At 37.8% G+C, this 22,500-nt stretch overlaps 1 protein-coding gene across 4 annotated transcripts in view; it reads right to left on the bottom strand.

Moving 5' to 3' along the window:
* Nucleotides 1-22,500, bottom strand: part of ZNF536 (zinc finger protein 536) — a 352,630-nt gene that overhangs the window by 248,931 nt on the left and 81,199 nt on the right. For all 4 annotated transcript variants that reach the window (XM_032987164.2, XM_032987165.2, XM_032987166.2 and 1 more), the window contains one exon: nucleotides 439-559. The gene's annotated coding sequence lies outside the window, so the exon portion shown is untranslated. The remainder of the gene's footprint in view (nucleotides 1-438; nucleotides 560-22,500) is intronic.

The following is a 22,500-nucleotide window of genomic DNA, read 5'->3' as shown; positions in this document are numbered from 1 at the left end:
AATTGCAGTATAAACATAGCCTACACAGTTCTGAACAAAGTCTAAGCACTCCTTCACCTCCATATTCTCCTCTGCCACCATAGTCATACCAATTAAAAAAGAGCATCTTAAGTCACAGGTATTTGGTGTCTTTCCCTTAAAGAGTGTTATTTGAGGGTGAAAAAAAAAAGGTCTTCAATCCACCACACCAGCTGTTTAAAGTCTGTCAGGAAAAAAAGGTGTTTGTTTAATCCATAGATATATTTTAGCAATCAGTTGACACCATTGCATCCATGATTTTTCTGTGTCTGCAACAGGGAGTAGTCTGTTTCACGTGATTTTCAGGGATTCATCCAGAATACGTATCTTATATTTAGATATTTGAGAGTGTCTCACCTTTCTGGAAAATATTTATGTCAAGTCAAGAATTGATCACATCGTATGTGTAATTTGTCTTACCTGCTGCAGCCAGAGAGGTGAAGTCTAGTAGTCTGTGCACATGTCTAGGGAGTGGGAACAGTCATCACACACTCTGTGGCCCAGGAGAGATCCTCTATCCTATTTGCCTCAGTTTCCCCATCTGCAAAACAGGGTAAAAATAAGAACTGAGTAAACAGTATAAAACATTAGAATTCAAAGTAAAATTTTGAGTTAACATCATTAGGAACACATAACTACTTTCTGTTTTTGTCTGTCTGCAAAATTTGGAGCATATGTGCTGTACCAATATTAGCATGTCTTCACAGTCAACATCTAGAATGAATGCTTAAATATTCATTGACTTCAAATTTCAAATTGAAGTTTGAATTTGACATTCATTCTGTAGATGTAACAGCATCAACCATTAATCAGGGAATAGAAATAATACCACTCAATTCATATAATCTATGCACTGTGGTCAAAATGTGTACTTCTAGATCTATAATCTCAAAATTTTAAAGTATTAGCTGTATAAGTAGTTCATGTGGTATGTCCCCTCCTTCTTCTAACTGGCTGATTTATGTAACTGAGAAACCAAACAAAAATTCTGAGATGTATGTTCAGCTGTAACACTCACAATTTACATTGTGTATTGAATCAAGTAACTATGTAATTCATGAAATCAGGGAACAGAAGAAATAACATGATTTAGGTAACCAACTATGTCTATAAATTTATAAATAATCTAAGCAAAAAACTCTACAAATAAAGATTTTTTTTTTAAATGTATTATTCACTGAAGAATTCTGTAAGTAACCACTGAATAAATACTTTCCACGTTCACAAGAAAATAAAAACTCCAAAATGTACTTAAGGAGTCACTCTGAATTGTTTGTTCAAATCTACCCACCTAGTCATTCTTCCCTCCCCCCCTCCCCCTTAAATTACATCTATATAAATGGAAATTTGATTTCTATAGTTTTTAGTGCACTATCTTTGTGGATTAGTTAGTTTTTAGGCAAGTTACAGGAGTTCCTAACTCAAACATTCACATTTACTAAAAGGAGAGGGGAAAAAAACAATATAAAGTTACCAAAATCATGATAAATGTTCTTTGAACAGAACATTTAAACCCTGCTCAATGCTTATATCCTCTCAAGTTATGTTCTTCTGGTCTCTTCTCCAGCCCTTTTTTTTCAAATACACAGATACTGTCACCCAGGTAAGCAAATGCCATTGACCAACAAAATGACAGTCACTAAGTGCATTTCTTTCCTATGATTACTTGAGTTCCTTAGAAATCTTGCACTTGCCAAATTATGGCCTGTTTTTCTCAACTTAGTTGGATTTTTGGTTGCTGTTCAGTGTTTCAAAATCTTAATCTTTAAAGAAATTCGTTATGGTAAAGAATGAAAAAAGAAAGGAAGAAACACAATTTAAATAAGCTCCTGTCTTCTGGTTAAGCTCAAAGAACTCAAACTTTGGAAATTCAGTTCCCAGGTAAAGATGAAAGACCCCATGTTATGTCTCTGTAAACCAGAAAAAAACTGACGCTTAGCAAGTTGTCCTATCTCAGACAGAAACAGTGTGGTTGAATCCGGACTATGCACTTGCACTTTTCTTTCTGAAATCACTAATAAAGTTTGAGAGGGGTTATTTTTAAAGCAGCTCTTAGAGTGTTCCAGCTCACTACTGTCAGCTTCAGATCTCAAATGTAATTTGATTTATAATTACATTTTAAAAACTAGCATTAAAATAACATTAGAGGGGTCATAATATGAACTTTTTAATAGTTAGGCACGTAGCATACATTTAGAAATGGATCTCCAACAGGATTCATCTGGAACATATTCTGACCAGAATTCCTTCCTTCAACCTTTTCAGTACTCTGCTGAAGCTGGTGTGCCAAAAAGCCACTGTGGAGCCCTATATTTCAGTGTTGTTTCAGATGTAAATGGATTGCAACATGCTGCTGGACATTTGTTACTCGAAGTCTTTTCTTGCATGATAGTCAGACCCATGTTTGTAAACACCAACGGATGAGAAAGTGCTGGAGAATCTGGAACTAGGACTCTGCACTGAAAAGATGTATGTTACATCTCTAGCAAAATTCAGTTGGCTCCATCACTCCTGAACTTTGGAGCAGCTTTAATTTTCTTAGCCTCTGGGGCACAGATTGATTTAGGGGCGTTGACTTCTAGGAACTACTCAAATTGGTTGAGTTCTGCTTATGCCAGCCAAAACGCATGTACAGTGAAAAAGCAGTGGTCCCAACAACTGTTAATACATGGGTGTCACCTGTCCTCCCAGCTGTGCAAACAACTCAAACTGGCATTCAATGAACTTCACAATATTGTGCCAGTTAGCTGCAAGCCTGGCACCTCCTGAACGCAAGATGGGGTTCAGATGGGACACAGGCTTGTTGCAAAATTTGCCTTGTTCTCTAAGTCTGACTTGATAAGAAGACTTTCCAGTTAATCAGTTCCACACTGCTGCCTGACTACAACTTCAGAGGCAAAAGAAAGCCAAGGAATTCAGTTTCTGAACGCTAGTACTAAAGTAAATGATCTAGTAAAAGAAAAAAAAAAAAAGGCTGTGCCTTAAAACCAAGTTTGAAATTTTATAGGCTTTTACTCCATAATTTCTACTTGAGCCTTCTGTTATTTTTAAACAAATCTAATTTCTTACAGCTGTGAAATTTACATTTTAAGAGTGTCTAGTGGCCATGTGCATTAATTACTTTATTGTAATATTTTAATGAGTTTGGGGTTCAACTCTGAAAGAATCCTGCTGAATCCTTGTTTCCCCACAGAATTACATTAGAACCTGATTCAGTCACAACTTCACACACCCCAATCCAAATCCTGATGGACTTGCACAGTATTTTCAGTTGTCTTATAAAGTCCCTGAACTTTAAAACTGGCTCCAGGTTTTAGGACTTCTCACCAAACTAGCGCTACCCTGAGTCAAGAGCAGAGCTAGGCTTTGAGAAGTTTGTATTTAGAGCTGAACTTGCTGGCTGAGCCTGATGTCAATGGAAACAGGTAGCAAAATGCAAAATTCAGCTGTGACAACTAACATTTGGGCCAGCCTTGTTCTTAATGACACACAGTGATGCGAATGCTTCCATCTTAGTACATATGACAAAAACATTTAGGGCTAAAAGATTAATCCCCCAAAAAAAGTACCTAAATTCACCAGGGAAGATTGGAAATGCACTAGTGGAAGATTTCCACTTTGTACGAAATAGCTGAAAAGCACTACAATATCCATACTTCTGCCACAGTATTCCCTTTATGGATTTTGGTGGTTTGTGTCATACTAAATTATTTCTTCTTCATCTGTGAGTGTGCATAAATAGTGGTGGGAGATAAGTAAAATGAAACTGTTTTTTCAGGCGGTTTTCAGCCAGGACTTAGTGTCTGTGCTTGCACTATTGCAGGTGTAACTACCTATCTTAGGGACCTAGACAGAAACCTTCAGATCACTGAGGATCTCTGCAACTTGAACTGAAGAGATTAACCTTCTTACAGCATCTAAATGCATTTTAACTGTCTATGAATAAGCTAAAGATGCAAACACATAATACACTGAACAACAGGTTCAAGTATAAACACAGATAAATGGAGGAAAAGTAGGACTGACTGTTTTAGTTGACTGGTAATTAAGAAGTTCATCAGTTGGCAAGTGCAACAGCACACGCTGCACCCACAGAGTCGTGCTTAGAAATCCAGCTATTTATGTCTGCAACTCTCACCTCTCTTTGCTAGTGCAAATGCAGAATTGTAACTTCAATGAACTACCCAGCTTTTTAAAAAGCATGGTTTTAAACCACTTACAATAAGAGCAACAGTTATTATTCAGTACATGCTTTTTATCAGATTGAAGATAAACTTTATTATAACTGGTGGAGATGGTATCAATGATTTGTGGTCTATGAGAATTCTGTAATGAGAAATGGTAATCTGTCTTGGGGCAAACAATATTGTTCTGTTTACTATGCAATTAACAATATTAAGTCAAGATTCTATAACTGATAGCTGAAAATAGGGGTGGTAGGAAGAAACTGGAAGCACTGGAAACTTTCACAGGACAATTATCTGAGGACTATAAATTATTTGTGGTGCTTTAGCCTGACATTCTCTCTCATCCTCACAAAAATATTCCTCACTGCTCCATAGATGTTTGCTGTGAAAGTATCCGGACTGTAAGCAGTTTGGGGCAAAGCCAGAATCTCCCCTTGTTGCAAGTACTGAATGTATAGAATAGTTCAGCGGTTTCATTTTCAGAAAAGAAGCAATAAAATCACAAGAAAATAGTTTTACTTTGGAAAAGGTATGATAATGAACCAACAAGAATGACAAAAAGAGAAGTGAGACCTAACCTGTGATTCCCGCCATATTTGGTGTAAAATAAAGACAAAATACCTCCCTTGCGTTTAATTTCTTCTTTTCTTTTATAGACCGAGTCCCATACCTTTGTGTGACTGAAACCCTGTACTGCTTGTTTACTCTTAGATCAGCCTTAAGCAACCACCATATGGAGCTGCGAACACCACAGACATAGCAGAAACAGTCCTTAACTAACGGTCAGAGTAAATTGTATTGGGAGTCAAGTGGGGCCACTTTCAAGTGGCTGGCTAAGACAAGGGCTGACCTATAATGGAGCCTCGCTGTAAAACAATACATTTTTCACTTTACATTAAAAAGTACAGAACTAAGTATGATTGACCACAGAAATCTCACTGCCTTTTTCTAGTTTGTTCCTTAGCTGTACACATGCAGTCCAGCCCTTCTGGCTCTGAGTCTGCAGTGCTAATAATTTTGAGGTTACCTCAACAGGAACTCAGGCAGAGCTACGGCATAGCGCTTTCGTAGTGAACAAGCAAGACCTATAAAGTGCTAGGGTCTTTCCTGCTAAATTGATCTTCAAAAAAATAAATTAAATGATCACATTCTTGAACTAGCCAATTCCATTTGTAGCTCTCTGGAAATGTGATGCTCCACGGAGAGCTCCATTGCACCCAGCAGGCAAAAGCCACATTTAAGACAGCATGACGCACCAGCGCTCTGGCAACCAGGATGCTACAAGGAAGTAACTGCTGCTGGCAGCCTCATAGCCCCTCTCCTGCACCTCTCACCCTTAAGGATCGGTGCCTTAAATTCCCATATACCACTGAATAATAACGTCTGGCTGATCCAGAAGATTAGCAGCTTATTCCACCTTTGTTCTCTGCCTTCTTTTAAGATGAGCAATGAATGACATCACAGCAGGCATAACCCTCCGGCACAAAAGCTAACAAAATTGTAGGATGTTTTAAGGAATGATGCAAAACTTAACAGAGAGTTTTAGAAGGGTATTCCTATACAGAATCTCTGTATAAAACCCAGTGCTACATGGAAGGGCTCTCAAATTCTCTTTACTTTCTGAACACTACAACACAAAATCAGCATCACATGTCTGCAAGAGTGACCTCTTTAAAAGTGACAAAAATACAAACAGTTTTAATAAAGCGTGCAGTAAATTTGGGGGTTTCCTTTGTGCAAGATAACACTCAATCAAAGAGCAATAAAACAAACAGATACAGTAAAATTAAATAGGAGGGGAAAAAATGATGTGAGTATAAAACTTCATGTTCCTATACGTAATATGCCAGTGTTTGGTTACGCACAAACTTCTACTTTTTATAAAACTACTGTTTTGAGGAAAACCACTCAATAATTGGTATTTATAGGACTTAATTCCTTTTTTTTTGAGGAGGTCCTGGGTCTAGTCATTGTGCATTGCTATTGTTAAAGATTTATTCCCAGATTAAGAATTTCTCCCACACTAATAAACAGATATAATAATTTTCTCCAGAGAGGAATTTTTTTCTTTCAGTAATTAGCCTACTTAAATATTTTAATGGAACTACTGACGTACAATAGCACAAAAGGTCCTCTGACCATAATATAAAATGAGAGATGAGATTCCTAAAAACTTTTGTATGAAGGAGGTCTAGGATTTACAAAACAGACATCTCTAAAACTATTTTTAAAGGTCATAAATTAGGTACTCTTTTAAATGTAATTCAATCATCCACTGTTATAGTATCTTGATTCTATTAGTTGTCCTATGCATTTTACAAAACAGAACTCCATTAACATTATTCACTTATAGTTTCCCTCTATAAGTGGATATTCTGCTCAACAGGCTTTAAATAGATTTTTTTTTTCCCCTGAAATTGCTATTAAGCATACTTTTACTCAGCGGGCAAAGTAGACATAGGATTATGCTTGTACTTCAGGCAAAGGATACATTTTCAGCAATCAGAACCACATTCCTATGAAGTAAAAATACTCTATATAAGCCGATTGTTTCTATCCCTCCTAACCTTGCTCAATAAGGACTCTATTCTGATCTTCTGAGTTACGTACAAGTTTTCCAATTTGGCTGAATAAAGGTATCTTGTTGGGCAGCTTGATGAGCATATTCTGTGTCTCAAATTCTGACCTTGGCATGTTCAAGGTGGATCTCAATTATAAGACGCTGCTCAGAGGAGAAAAAATATTTTAATTTAAAAAAAAAAAATAATCAGGATTTATTTTACTTTCTTCAGTTAAAGAATGCAGTACAGAACTCCTGCTTTTACATACCTTGCTTTAACGAACCAGTGAAAATATAAACCTTGATAAAAAGAGACCACAAAATGTATATAGTCACAAGTTTTTCAGAGCAATTTACCTAGTCTGTACTTATATTTCAGCTTCAGAAACGTCTACTATAGATCATTCATCTCTGACTCCATGTTGATTTCACTCTGAATAAATGTGTGCCTCACCTCTCACAATTTAGGTGACTCTATTCTGAACAAGATAGAAAACACGCGAGCACATGCAGAAGAGCACAGTGTTGGGCCAAATCACATATCTCATAGCCATTCTCAAAGGACCTCAAATGATCTTAGCCACCTTGCGACGTTGAGCTGCATGCCGCAATAATCTGACACCCGAACAGACCCTGACCCATTGCATTGGTGTAGTTGCAACAACACAATCTGTACATAAAAATGTGTATATCTGGAGCGCCAAATCCTCCTTCAGCTGGTTAACATATTCTATGTTCATGTCTTACTTCTTAAAACAGGACAGATGGCAGAAATCATACACTGTTGTTCTTTTCATTGGCCACGCCAATCCCAGATAATCAAGTCAGTCAGTCACCAGCAAATACTCTTTTGTCAGAGGAAAGGGTGGAATTTCATCTGACCACTGAGCTTCAGCTCGCACTTGAGGTTCTAATTTTCTTCTGGTTCTATCCCATTTCTGTCTCGCTCTGGCACACACTGCCCTAGTAAGTACATTTATTACCTCAGTAATTCCTTTGGGGGCTGTCTTACTTTCACTTTATATCTGGACTCACATAAGTATCTCCCCATTTTACAAGGAAACATTTATTAGCCTCTGATAGGAGTTTCCTGTTCCATCATGCTGAATCCCATTGTCTGTTACTCTTCAAAAGCAGGCTAACAAGTTGCACACTCCTGGGCGGCTCTCGCTTGTGGCGTACGAGCACTGGCAGTGCAGCACGGGAGCCGAGAAGGCACATGGGGGACAACCAGGCATTCTGGGTTTTCTTCTAATCCTGTTTGCAAACCCTCATTTAGCCAGCCACACATACAGTCACATGGGACCCTTACACTCTGGTAGCATTCACCAGATACCGGTGGCACTGGGTGGCCTGGCAATTTCTAGGGTGCCCCATTCATGCTTCTTGTCCATGCCCTTGGGACCAGTGCAAGAAAGGTCTATGAAAGTCTCCTTCACCCAAGGAGGTTGATCTTATTGCTTTGGGACACCTGAACAGTAGAGGGTAGGCCTATTATATCACAAAAACAGGGATTTCTGCTGTAATTCCTCCAGTTCCCAGCTAATTATCTTACTTGAGAACTGCTCATGGTTTTTTTTCCTGGTAATTGTGGGTCATCGCTGCATATTCCTTTTTCTCCAGGTCCACCCTTCAGAACTCCTCAGTGTAGCAACTGTTTGGTAGAGCCGGTACTGTACAAAAACTGTTCAGCCTTCCCCAGTGTTACACGGGAAACTTTGGCCATGACCTTCCCCAATCGTATCAGTCAGATCTTCAGAGGAGGTAAAAAAGTATAATTGTTAGCAAATAAAATTGCATGGATTTACCCCATCTGAAGACTGGTCCCACCCTAGAAGCAAGGAAAAGATTTCAATGCATAATCTGTTTTACTAGAAACCATGCAAACTCTCTCATCCACATCAGCCTGCTATTTTTTACTTCTGTGTAAGCAGACAACATTTGTATTCAGCTGCTCACTTATAAATAAAAAACACTTTTACATGGGTGGATTGGAGTGGCCTTCCCCCCCCCCCCCCCCCCCTTTCGGTTCCCATTATTTTATATATTACACACATGTTCTGTCAGCGAAGCTCACTTTGTTATCTGAAACATCTGTGGTACCCTGCTGTGGAGAAGGCCAACACTGCTGCTGCTGTTGCTGCCTGTCTTTATTAGCCACTGATTTGCTGATGTAGTCCTCCGACGGCGTGCAGTGCTCCGGCTCGCCTCCATAACGCCGGGGCTGCACGGCAGAAACAATGGGATTCTGTGAACTGGCAGAGAGGTCCTGTTGGTTCGCAATATGGCAGTTACCATCTATACGAAGATATGAAACCAAGGTTTCATATGTGCATTCATGCAAGCACTGATTTTTATATTTCTAAAGAAACACATGTGAATTTATATGTAAGCTGAAAGGACAACACCCTTGCAAAGAAGGTATATACTCATCAAAGTGGAAGGACCTCCTACTTGAAGCTCCCACAAGGTCTGGCTGTTGGGCAGCCATAATATTTCTTATTTTTTGGCCAAGTGAAAAGTAACCTGGATTGATCTCTTCTAGCTTTATTTTCAGGTGCTTTCTACAGTCATAGTCCTGACATACTGCACAGAACCATGAAACTCTCTGGGTTCTACTGTTACTATAAAGATTATTACCCAAGGTATATAAGAAGTATGGGCTTCTTATGGAACCATGACAAGATTTTTAAAGATCAACTTAAAGATGAAAAATCTGTCCACGTTTCTTAAATAACATTTTTAGAGGTAAGATATTCAGGTCACGTGATAGGAAGTGAAGCTATTTCTATGTATTTTCTACATTTACTTTCTGCAAACAATAGCACCTTGGTAAATCAGCTTAACCATTTCCTCTCTGAAAAATAAAAGCCATCTTATCTTTATGCAGATTTCTTATGCAACAGATGAGTGAAATATATACTCCATTTAAGAATCTGAGAAATATGATTGTTAAACCACAAAACTTAACACGAATGTTTAGGGGAAGATGCAAGAGCAACTCATGAAAACACTTGCACGGACCAGATTTCCAGCTGATGGCGTTCCTTTTGCAGTTCTACTGTTTTAAGAAACTGCTCTCTAATACAAAGATAAGACAAGAAGAAGTTAAGGGCACTTCCCTCCCTTTATTAAAAAAAAAAAAATTGATGACATCAAAACCTGAGATGAGTTCTGAGTCCCATAGGTAAACTGAAACCGGCTTTTTATAGGTTTTCCGGATCTCCCAAGGACTCTGGGCCTGATTCAGAGAATAATTACCGTTTGGGAACATCATGTGACTGCTGTCACAGATCTTCTACATGCAAGTCAGCGTGCATGTGTGTCCAATTCAAGATGCAAATGGAAGACTTATGTGGAGATAATTATAAATGAAAATAAAACACAGCTTTTGAAAAAAACACCCCATTTTCTTTATAGTATAATTGATCATCTAGCCCCAGTAGGAAGGTTCAAAAGTTACTATATAATGAAGTGCCAGTAGAAGCAGTTTGCTGTATCTTTCAGGAGCAGGACCGTGATGACAGAAAAAAGAATCAAGAAAAATGCCACAAAGGCATCTCTCCCCTCCTCACCTCCCTTTCGCTCGAAGCCTTACTTACTTTCAAATTTGCTTTATTACACAGAATTAGTGCCCCTAAACCAACTAAATTCTGTTCAAACACAGGAAGGATCTTTCCGTATTTAAAATATGAACCTCATTTCCCATGTCTTGAAAATAACTCAGATGTGATGGCCGAGTACCACTGGTCTCCAAAATATTCTTCAGATTACCCAGCTAACAACCTGGTGTACAGTAGAACAAGCATCAAAACTGTTCTCTGGCCAGTTCACCCTTTTTACTGTATTTGACAGGGAACTAATCTGATAGTCACAGGTTGTCCCCCTGCTCCAAGTATATCCTCAGAGAGAAAGGAGATGGCGTACGGTTGCTACTGCTGCCACATACTAAGGATTGTCTTAGAGATGGTATTTCAAATCCTTTGGAGACCAGTGAAGTCACAGATGCTTTCCACTACCACAAGAGTACAAAGTACCTGAACAATAGCAAGGATCTGATCTTAAACTTACAAGATTGTTCTTATTTGGAGAAAAGTGAAAGGAAGGAATAAAACTAATGTATAAGCATAAACAAGTCCCAAACTTGGAAGATGAACTGAAAAGACAATTATCTTTATAAATTTTAAAACTACAAACAGATTCATGCAGGACAATTTTCCATCTGTCCAGATCCTTCTGCAGGACATATGCAGAAGACAACTTCAACTTAGTATTTCTTTATATAAAGCTTTTTCCTAAGATATTTGGGGGAGTGGGGGGGAAGTTCAATGGCTATGTTGGAATGGTAGTAATTTCTCTTTTACCCTTTGTGTATGTCACCGTCTATTGTTACTCAGTTTTTTAACATTCATCTGAGTATTTCATCCATGAAAAAATTAATCCCAGCATCTTTTTTTCTGAATAATGTTCAGTGGTCATTGCTTCACAACTGCAAACAATCCTCTACTGCTATTGAGTGCTACAGTCAGGCTCGTTTCATGCTGGAGGTTAGAATCTGATCCTAAGTCCATTAAATCACAGAGTCTTTTTAAAGTTTAATCTTGAGAGGATTTGGGTTGTAAACAAAGGACACTATACATGGGGAAAGAAACAACAGAAAACTATGAACTTATGACTCTAACGCAACCCCGAGTTCAAATTTTGTGTGTGATTTAGCAAGAGAATTCTGAGCTTTCAACAGCGGCACACACGCCCTGGCATGCGGGCAAAGCTAAACTGAGCATTGATGCTCACATCCAAAACACACATATGGATCCCATTTTACTATAGACGTGATTCTTCATGTGCAAAACATGTGTCTGACTGGTTTTCTTTGGCTTTTTAAGATGTGCTGTTTTTTCTTCGGTGGGGGCAGGGAGCAGAGAAGTAAATAAATAATTTATGTAGTACTTGAATATGCGTTATCTATGAAGAGAACGGCCTGGGATTCAAGGCCAGGTAAAATGCTTGTACTTCAGCTGAAATTATCAATTTCAGCAAACAACCAAATGCCAACAGTGAGAAACTTAGTCCACTATACAGCTTCTGTAACACGTTAAACTATCCCACTCTGTAATTGCTAGATAGGAAAGGGAAAAAGGGCTCCAGATGCTAATAACTTGGAAGTGGTAATTAGAGGAGTCCACATTACTGCTGTGAGACTCCCATCTTCCCTTGATTACTGGAAAGAAAATTTTGTCCAGTGGGTCTCCTTCTCACTTCCAAAACATGCAGCACTTCTGTGTTCCTAACCTCCAGCTTCTTCTCACTGAACACATCAACAGGAGCTCAGATGGGCCTGGAAAACTTGTTTTACTTTCTCCAACACTGGAGGATTCTGTATTTCCTGTAGAAAATGTAGGAAAATATTAACGAGATTATAAGGTGACCTAACAGGGAAGTACCAGAAGCCCTAACTTTTAGCTATACAATATCAAAATTGCCTCCCACAGTCGCAGTTTGAGTGTGACAGAGAACAAGAGTCTGATCCCCTTGCTTTAATGGGTAACAAATACCTTTAAAGGCTCATCGAGCATTTATAATCTCTGGGACCACAGAGACAAAGTAAGTCTGGAAAGGGTCTGAACATTTCATGAGAGTAAAAGGAAAAATACACTTATCACAAAGAGGGAATGCATTTGTATTATTGTATCGAAATAGCACAAGACTACAATGACAGGCTATAAATTTTTCTCTTGGACTGTAACCAATATTTTCCATTTCAAGTAACAACAGTGTAAGAAAGAGAGACTCAGAATTAATAGAAATTATGGGCATAAATCGGAAGGTACTTAAGTGAAAGAGAACCTCAAATTCAGGTATCGTTAAAGGAGAAAAGGTTAACTATGGGCAACCCTTGGATCCATTTACACTGCTGACAAACTGACCAAAAAAGTATGCTTAGATTTTACCAACAATATCAATCTTCATAGTTCTCAGATTCACAGCCCAGAATGTTAGAGTAAATTCTTGGCAGTGAAAAATGTATTTTTTTTATCCCTGAAATTTAACATTATGCATAACACTAAACCTAATCTGTGACTCCAAATAATAATAGCAGCAATAGTAACTATGTGGTTCTGTAGTGATGACAATTAAGTTACAGAAATTTCTCAATTCAACTTTTTCTGATTTGATATGTCATTTCATTAAACAATCATGAATTACTGAATATTAATAATTTGAAATCTGTGATACACCTTAAGATATACATTTACAGACTATTATTTTTCTTAACCTTTGTGTTGCTGTAACTGGCTATTGAAACATTGGCTGCTCGTTTAAAAAACAAACAAGCAAACAAACCAGGACTGAACTGCAAGGAGACTGTTAGCCTAATCCAATGTACGTTAGCAAAGCTGGGTCCAGAAGATGAACAATTTCTCCTCCATTTTAAGACCCCATCCTACATTTGTTTAGTGCATGTAAATCCCTGTGATTTTCTAGCAGCTCCACTGAACCTTGGGAGGTAAGCCTTATAGCTGAAACTAAAGGTGACAAGTCCTTTTTTTCCCCTACGCAGACTTCTAAAAAAGAAGGACTGTGAATACTGTAAAAAAATAAAATCAATGCAAAGTTATTTAGCACAGGTGTTCCTGTTATTGTGCTACATTTGGAAAGCCCACACATTCAGTGCACCTTCAATTCACACACCCAGCTGCGTGAGGTGGTGGTCTATTGTTAGTTTACAGGTTTGCAATAAAAAGCATGAAGTAATATTGGCAAGCTCAGGAGCTTTTTTTTTTTTTTTTTCCTTATGATGTCTCCCTGCATCTATTTATCTAGTTCTCCTTGCTTTGTTTCTGCTTTTATATTCAGCATATTCAAAAAAGGGTCAGAATAGGTTTTAAAGATGTAATGCCACACTCAAGCCTTTTGAACGCTAAGAGAAAAACCTCAAAAGGTTCACGCATAAGGGAACAAAGATATAAGGATAGCTTTGAACCTGAGGGGCTCTCTCACTGCAAGCAAGTGCATTGCCAGCATGTCACAGGTGTACACCACATGAGCAAGTGAAAAAATAAAATGCGATTGTGAAGGGGTGTGATGCTGACGGGTCCGAGTCCAGAATGCATTAATCCCAGGGTGAACGTGTGCATCTGTTAGATATTTATGTAGTTCCTACTAGTAGTTTGTACAGATATCTAAGCAGGTGAACGTCAACAGCTTTGAAACCATATGTTAAAGGGAGCCTGTGAGATGGTGTGAGAAGGCTATCGGGTATTAAGGGTCTGACAAGGGAGGGTGGTCACCTACCGATTATAACATTGCCCTGGCTAGTCAGGACTCCTGGGCCCCATGTCAGACTCCTGCTGATTTAGCTGTGCAACACTGGGGCAAACAACTGAATCTTCCTCTCCATTTCCCCACTCTTGAGCAAGAGATGCTAAACATGACTACGGAATGACAGATTTCTTTCTTCCCTCTTTTATTTCTAGCTTTTGGAGGAAAAAAAGAAGAAAAAAAAAACAGTGGATTTTTTATTATTATTATTATTATTTCAAAGGTTTGTATAAATAATTTTTAGATGCTGACTTTAGTTTGTCAGAAGACAGAGTCAAGATCTCTGTTTCCTGGTAGTTACAGGAACACGCTACAGCAGAGGAGAACCAAGTCCCATTCCTTTGTCTAATTCAGAGATTGTTTCATTCTTGATTTTATATTTTAGCTCTGAGTCACTCAGACTCAGGAATGGCAAACATCTGAACTGGGGTCATCCCATTTCCCAGGGCAGTCTCCTGACCACCGGACTGTACACCTGCTTGGTACATATAAGGACAGTTGAATCCAACATATTTCCAGAAAGAAAAAAAAATAAATAAAACAAAATCAGCTGTAAGAAAAACAATGCACTTCCCAAAAATGACATTTTGTCTATAATGTTTACTTTCTCTACTAAATATCCTCAGCAAGGAACTGTGAGAATTCATTCATCTTTGAATAAATTTATAAAACATGCTGAGAGGTCTCCGGCTGAAATGTGTGAATTTTTTTATGATTAGCACAGAGTACTAGAATCCAAAAATTGTCAGTTTACACACCACTTTAACCTAGACCACTCAGTTTCTGCTACCATACATGACTTTTAGGAAATGAAAGAAAAACTGTTTTCACATTAAATGCTGAGTTTCTAAAGCAGGTCTGTTAGGAAAATTTTCCTTCAAATTAAAATTTTCTATAAAATAGAGAAAACAAATCTCTCAAATCCCCTCCACTTCAAATAGCCTAGCAACTACCTTGAACCCTCAATGGTTCAAGTTACTCTCAAAGGTAAGGGAATCAAAAACTAGCTTAGCAGTCCTGTAAGATCCTGTTGCTAGAGTAATTCCACCTTTGAAAATCTTGGTGCAACTAAGTGAATTCATCAAGAGCTGCAATTTCATTTTGTCCTTAATGGTTCATATACATATACAATGCTGGAGAAATATGCCTTCCTCTCCTTTTTGAAGTACTGTGGCCTCACTGAAAAACATTCAGGGAGGATCCACCCATAGGACATGGGTCTCATAGTTTAGCATTGTCCAAACTCTGCTCCCAAACCAGTCCATAGTAAATCCCATGAATTTCAACAGCACCACAGACTGCTGCTAAGTGCTTCTGAAAAAAATCTAATCACACCTTCCCATCCTCTTGTATGTCTATCTTCTACACTGTCAGAACACACACTCTATAGTAGCCCTTTTCAATTTATTTCCCCCATACCTCCCTTCCCAAGAGGATATTATTCATACCCTACTCCTTCACAATGTAATTAGCTTGTTCCAATCCTTGAAAATGGAACATTCACCCCTTCTTCTGCCACAACCCTCAAGAACCTCTTGCAAAGGTCCTCTTGTAGCTCACTACCCCACGGGGTGGGGAAACACACACTAATAATTGCTCTACACTTGGTACCAGAGACAGAATAATCACAGCCACCTTTTATTACTTTGCTTTGCTTTAATGAAGCACAGTTAATAAAGAAGTCATGTATGTGAAGTTGGTGGCTTTTTTTGAGGCCCCTTCAAGTGCCCTGCAGAACTCCCCTACTCCAGCACCTGGTCTAACACGGTCAAATCTAGGTCTAGCGTTGCAGTGGCACAGCTCCACAGAAAGGGCAAAGTCATGAATGACATCTGCATTGTGCATTAGAAAATATTAATTGAGATTTTTAATTTTGGGAGATGTGCAGTGCGTGGCATCTATAACATATGCCCCAAACATTCTCAGGAATGCAGCTCAAAGAGTTTGATTAAAATTGAGCAACATCAGTCTCTCATCCTTCTGTTTAAAAAATGAGAATTCATTTATTCAGCTTAATTCAAAGATTAAATATGATTAAAATTTCTATAAGATGTCTAGCTTTTCTGAAATAAACTGCAGTGGCCATCAAAATATTGATAGTCATTGGTAAATTACTTCTGGTGTTTAATCAATGTTATTTTTTTATCATCCAATTTTTTCTTCAAGTCAGCTTCTAACACTAAACTACATTTCATCAAGGTTGGTAAAATGTTTAGAAAGGAACAGATGTCAGAATATGGGGATTGCCAATAACACTGATGGAAGCCAGTAATTTCTTTCCTGTCCAAAGGCAAAAGAATGAAGAATAATCTAGACTGTATACAATAATACAAGATTTACTACAACATTAATGGCTATAAAAAGTAAAAGTATACAAAAGCTATCTCCATTTTTTTCAAGTCATCACTAAGGGCAGTGTTTTTCAATTTGAGACAATTTTTACTGGAAAATGAAAGGTCTATGTATTCTTAAACCTTTAAATATCTATAAAATACAGATGAAGACACAGGCTAGCGTTAGTTGCTTCCAAATATACTTGTATATTAGTCTATTGTGTAAGTTAATAATTTTGCCAAATCTCAAAAAATGTGGATGCAATCTTTCCTTTAAGAAAGCTGCTCAGCTTGTTATTTACAGATTGTAACATTTACATAAGAGTTTGGTTTAACAAGAGATATAAATATAGATAAAACCCTTAGGACTTCATTCTTTAAACTGCCCTCTAAAAATCTGCCCTACAATTTGCACACTGAATTTTGTGCAGACTATTCTTGGAAGCCTTTTGTGAATTAGGGAGAACTGACTCGAAACAGGGGCTGGTTAATCACAATTTTGCAAATTGTACGTAGCAATCATCCTCACATTGTGAAGTTCAGATCTATAAAATGCTGATGTTTTAAAGCTGAAAAATAAATAAGCTAAGTAGGACTACTTTGCTAAGGGAAATTAAAAAAAAAAAAAAAAAAAAAAAAGAGTATAAGACCCCTTGCAAAGAAATCCTTAAAATAAAAATAATTAAAATGTGAAAAGTGACATCATAAATAAAGGGCATCTCCATTCCCTATCTCAACTGCAATCCCACCCCAGAAAAATTTTACCACCTGACCATTCCTGCCTCAGTCTCCTATCAACACTCACCTGAATATAACAGGCAAATTCCTGCAATGCCAAGAATAAACCTGTGGGAGGTTTACTATTTTAGAAGGCTTCTGTATATTTGTCTACACTCTGGAAAACCCTTCCAGTTGAGGAACGACTGGTAAAACTTCACTCTTTCATGTGTCTATCACTGACTGTCATCTGTGCACCCAATCAAAGCTGCTTTGATTAACTATCAGGACCATCACTTGAGTATCAACTGCGGCAGCGTGGACACATGGATACAATACTTGATGACGCATGTTGAATGCAAACACTTGAGAAGAATAACTGGCAACTAAACAGTTTGAAGGAGAAGGAGCAGAATTTTTGTGGAAAAGATGATGCCTCAAAGAAGACTGTTTTTGTTCTGCTTTCAAGCTGCGGCTAATGTAACTTCATCAGCATTTAGAACAAAGCTGACTCAAGATTCTTCCTTTCCACACAGGTTTTGCAGTTCCTAACATTCAGTATGAATGAATGTCTCTTTCTATTTATTCTCCCTTATCTGTTGCAGAAAGACCTTGCCAAACTGTCTTTTCTGAGTATATAAGGATATGCTGAAATTCATGTAAAATATTTTCTGTTATCAAAGTGATTATAATGACAAAAACTTTCCCTTGGGTTTTAGCCGTGACGCAGTGTGCGTTGGTCGTCCTCCTGCCATTCCAAGCCCCCTCACTATGGACACAAGTCACAAACAGTGGAAACTCTGTTTTCCTGATGTTGATCCTCCCCAAAGGTCAGGTTTCTTACCTCAAACATTCCAGCAGTTGCTTAGACTGCAGTTCAGGAATTCTGTGTAACATTGCTTCTAGAAAGCAAATATTTATGTCAGTAAATACCGTTAAAGTATTACTGTTACACAGGTATTCTCATTAGTAAACTGCCAAATATGAGAAAGAAAACTTTAAACTAAATCGATGGAAACATATTATATTTGTATATTAAACAAACTTTACCATGCTAAGTGTTTTATCAAACACAAAGTCCAGCCGTTAACTCTTTTTATGGGAATTAATGTTTTTAGAATTAATACAAATTCAAAATTCATGCCTTTGCTACAGAGGTCAAGCAGAGGCAGAAAGCTCTGCAAAGAACAGAACAAATTGGTATCACCAAGATTTCATAAAAGTAGTGGTCAGGAAAAAAAGAAAAAGGAAAATAAAGGAGTCACAGGTAGCGTACAGAGGGATGAAATAAGGACATTCTCTTTGAATGAGGGAGGCTTACATTCAGCTCTGGCTCTGAATAAGGTAGATCAGGTATTTAGCTTTACACATCATAAGTGAATACCCTGAGCATCAGACTAGCTTATTCTAGTAGGAGCACATCCACTCCACCCCTATTGGAGCTCACTCTTCTGTTGTCCTTCATTAATTGGAGCAAGCATTTAACCTACAGCTTCATCAGCACAAGTGAATGCCAAAAGGACAGAGTTCAGGCATATCTCTCAAAATATATATTATTTATTCAAATAGAGCAGCTTGAGCAATTTTGACCAATGAAACAGAACTTTTTAAGTGCCTAAAGTTTTTATAGGGTGACAAGAAAACTCTCAGTTCCATCCCACAACTCAGGTTGGAATCAAGATCTTACAGAGGTAGAGCCGAGCTGCTTCCTTCATTTCCCCTGCTTCTCACCTTGGAGGCCAAGATTAAGTCAGGAAAAGCTTCCTTGTCATTTATTAACTCTAAAATGTCATATCTGCAAAAGCCATAACAGAGGATCTCTCTTGGGATAAGGGAACATGAGACACTGAATGCAGAGAATGCCTGCAAGAGGGAAGGAGTTTTCCAGGAAGGGAATCTAGATCACACAAAGTTCCCAGAAAAACTTTGGAAGACTCATTTGCTATTTTGAAGACAACCTGCTGGTAAGCCCAGATGTACTAATACAGACTTTCAAACACACATTTCAATGTGCTCTGAGTTTCAATGTAGGACAGTAAATGAGCCATTCATCATACACAAAATCAGCTTAAATATCACCTAAGCCATTTCACTTATTTGAGAAATATTAGCAGCACTGAACTTGCAAACAGTGTATATTTCATAGGTAAAATGTCCAAGACTAGATTTTTTTAAAATGAATTTAACATAATGAAGCTAAAAAAAGTAATTTATTCCATGTCTGTTATGTTGGTAATTAGGCAAATGCTTTGCATCTATGTTTTTATTACCTTCCTGACTATTTCCACTGAAGGATTTTATTCTTCCTACAGCTCAACTTTTATTCACGATCTGAGAGCATCCTGCTTCCTATTTGTTGTTGTGTTTTAGGCAAAGATGTTTCAGAAACATAAAATTATTACAGATTCAAAGTTCATAGCAGTTTAGAAAAAAATAGTTGTGTATCTAAGAACCCAAACAGCACTCCAGCACCAGGGGATTCACAATCCCAGTGCACTGGGATTTTCATCAGCTCTCAGCCTTGCCTCCAATATAGCAGCAGTCAGTGCAGGTAGGACACAGTGCAGGTACTGAAAGTACAGCTGCTCTGCAGTGATTGATTCTGTATGTTGACTTAGACATTAGGATGTTTACTGTCTGCATATGACTCCTTCACTTCATGGAAAGCTGAACAAAACTAAAACAGCTCACTATACATCAGCCTTTTGATGGATACATCAAGCATTGTCTCTTAACATTTCTTTACTGCTTGAAAAGATTTGACCTTGTGACTCTAACAAATCACACAAACTGCCTGGACAACACAAGCCAACACTACTTCACACAAGTCCAGGGGCTATCAGGGCAACATGAAGCATCTACTTGAAAAAACTGTATGTGGTTGCTTTAGGAGCAGAGTAGAATATTGCTTTGAAGTCCACTAGTATTTTAGTATTATTACTACTACTACTTAGCAGGAGTACTTTGGAAATACTGAAGTTGTCTGCTTGAAGCCAAACTCTTGCCAGATACTACTGCCCACACTTCAGTCCAAGAGCAGCAGAATTTCCTGATGTTGCCTCTGAAGGTGAAGGGATACAGACCCTGATTCCATGAGCCAGAGACTCAGAGACACTACTAAAACCAAAATACTCAAACCCTCAGAAAAAAAAAAAAAAAAAAAAAAAAAAAAAAAAAAGAAATCTACAGATCAGTGTCAAGGTATTTTAAAATATCCCTTAATTTCCATAAGGGAAAAAGGCTTAAAAATATGTCTCTTCAAGACATTTGTAAATGTTTCTTTGGCTACATCCACACGGGCGGGAGACCCTGCCCTTAAAATTGTAGAATACTGTAATAAGACCCAGAGGGACTAGGCCATAACAAGCCATGTTGAAAAGTATAATGGAAGTAAACTTCAATTCGTAACAATAACATCTGCTCACAAAACCAATGAATATTATCATACGTGATCATGGGTTTCAAAGTCTAAAAGGTTTAACATTTTAAAATAATATACAGATAAGTGTAATCAGACTAACCAAATCTGTTTTCTTCATTGTGCTTATCATGGCCCAGTATCTCTTGCATCATTGCATTTGTATGTTTGAAGTTATCTAGTGCCTTGGATGAACACATGGAACCGTTCTACACCAACTGGAACTGTGCGTGCTAACTTTGGTCATTTGTTTTGAATAACTTCCCCTGTTTACCAGTATTTTTAGGAAGTTTAAATCTATAATATCTGTGGCTAGAAATATACAACACTAAATGTGTGCTGCATAAGAAAATTTGAGTACACACTCACAATTTACTTAGTTCCCTTTGAGGGGAATGAGAAGGATTCAGAGTACTTTCATGAGCTGTCCCTAAGTGTTTTTTGTCAAATTTTGACTCTGCCGCCATTCTTCAGTGACAGACATTAGGTATGACATTTTTTGACACAATGTCAATAGCGACATCAGTAATATTTGACAGAAGGCACATTGGGGTTATTTGACACAGACAGTTGGATAGCTCAGGGCACTAGAGATCCAATGCATAAAGAGTTTTACCTCCAAGTTACCAGTAAACATCTAGCCCAGTGTTTTCTAATTGTTACCAACTGATGGCTCCTCAGAGTCTTATACAGAGGAGTTTGGGTGTATTGAACAGATGTCCAGAAAACAAAAATCAGAACAATAAATTACATTAATCTGTGCCCTATGTTGAAACACCATGGAATGAATAGCCAGCGACAAAGCTATTCTTCTACTGCTATCTGCAATTCCTCTTAAAAATTGTTTAATCCCAAAGGGGAAACGGGAGGATCAAATGAGTCAGAGAGCACTACAGCTCCAGTCTCCTGAATAAGATTTCTGTCTCAACAGCTTTTAGTCCCATGGCTTTCATTCACAGTTAAATATACTTATGGGAAAATACAAATGTGAAATGTTACTTTCAATGATGTGTTTTCCAAATATTTCACAATTGGCTAATACACAGGACTCACAAATGCTGAACAGTAACAAAATGAATTACATATATGATCACTCTAGAATTTCCTAGTGTGCCGCAGTCCTGATTAAGCAAAGCACTTCTACGTACATACAATAAAGCACTCCAATACTGCAAGACTCTGCTCTTAGATATTAGGCATCTGACTGAGATCCTGAATCCTGTGTTCTGCCCCAAGATCCATTACACAAAACCTGGAAGCTCTGGACATGAGCAAAAGAGGTGTTAATCCTGGGTACATATGAACCTACCTGGACCGCCACCTATGTAGTGTACTTAGGTGCCTGGAGGATTTTATATTATTAAGCTCTGAACCCAAATATTTAAAACTCTATATTCCACTGAGTCTTTGTGTAGTGTGTGAATTCTCTTTTGAAGCAGACATTTTACATTTTTGTCTTATTTTAAGGTTACGCTTGTGTTCAAACACCATCAGCAAGTGCAACTTCACAGGAGCAGGACTTCTTTAATGAACAAGACTTTTTTAAAGAAAGTTCTGAACTAAGTGCCTTACTTATAGACTGTTTTTTAATAAAATCAAATCCCGAATCAGAATTAATCCATGTGAAAAATGTGTTCCTTTTTCCTATTTCATACTAATTTTGAAAAAGATAATCCACATTAGCCTGTTTATCACAGGAAGTCATCAATATCTGTTCAACTGGAGAAAAGTGTTCAATAGTTTGAACTGAACTAACAGTTGAGCTACCTTCAGATTCCCTGGAATACTTTTTTAAAAAATTTATTTTAAATTAGACTATTCTAACTCACAAACAGACTCCATTGTTCTGCAAATTGTGGTTTCCCTTAAAAAAAAAAAAAAAAAGCCATCCTAGCTGGGAATAAAAATACATGAAGCATATTCACTGTTCCTTAAGAAATTATC

This window comes from Tyto alba, unplaced genomic scaffold, assembly GCF_018691265.1.
Source record: "Tyto alba isolate M040663 unplaced genomic scaffold, T.alba_DEE_v4.0 Super-Scaffold_26, whole genome shotgun sequence".
Taxonomy (NCBI): Eukaryota; Metazoa; Chordata; class Aves; order Strigiformes; family Tytonidae; genus Tyto; species Tyto alba.
This window is presented reverse-complemented; position numbering and strand designations above follow the sequence as displayed.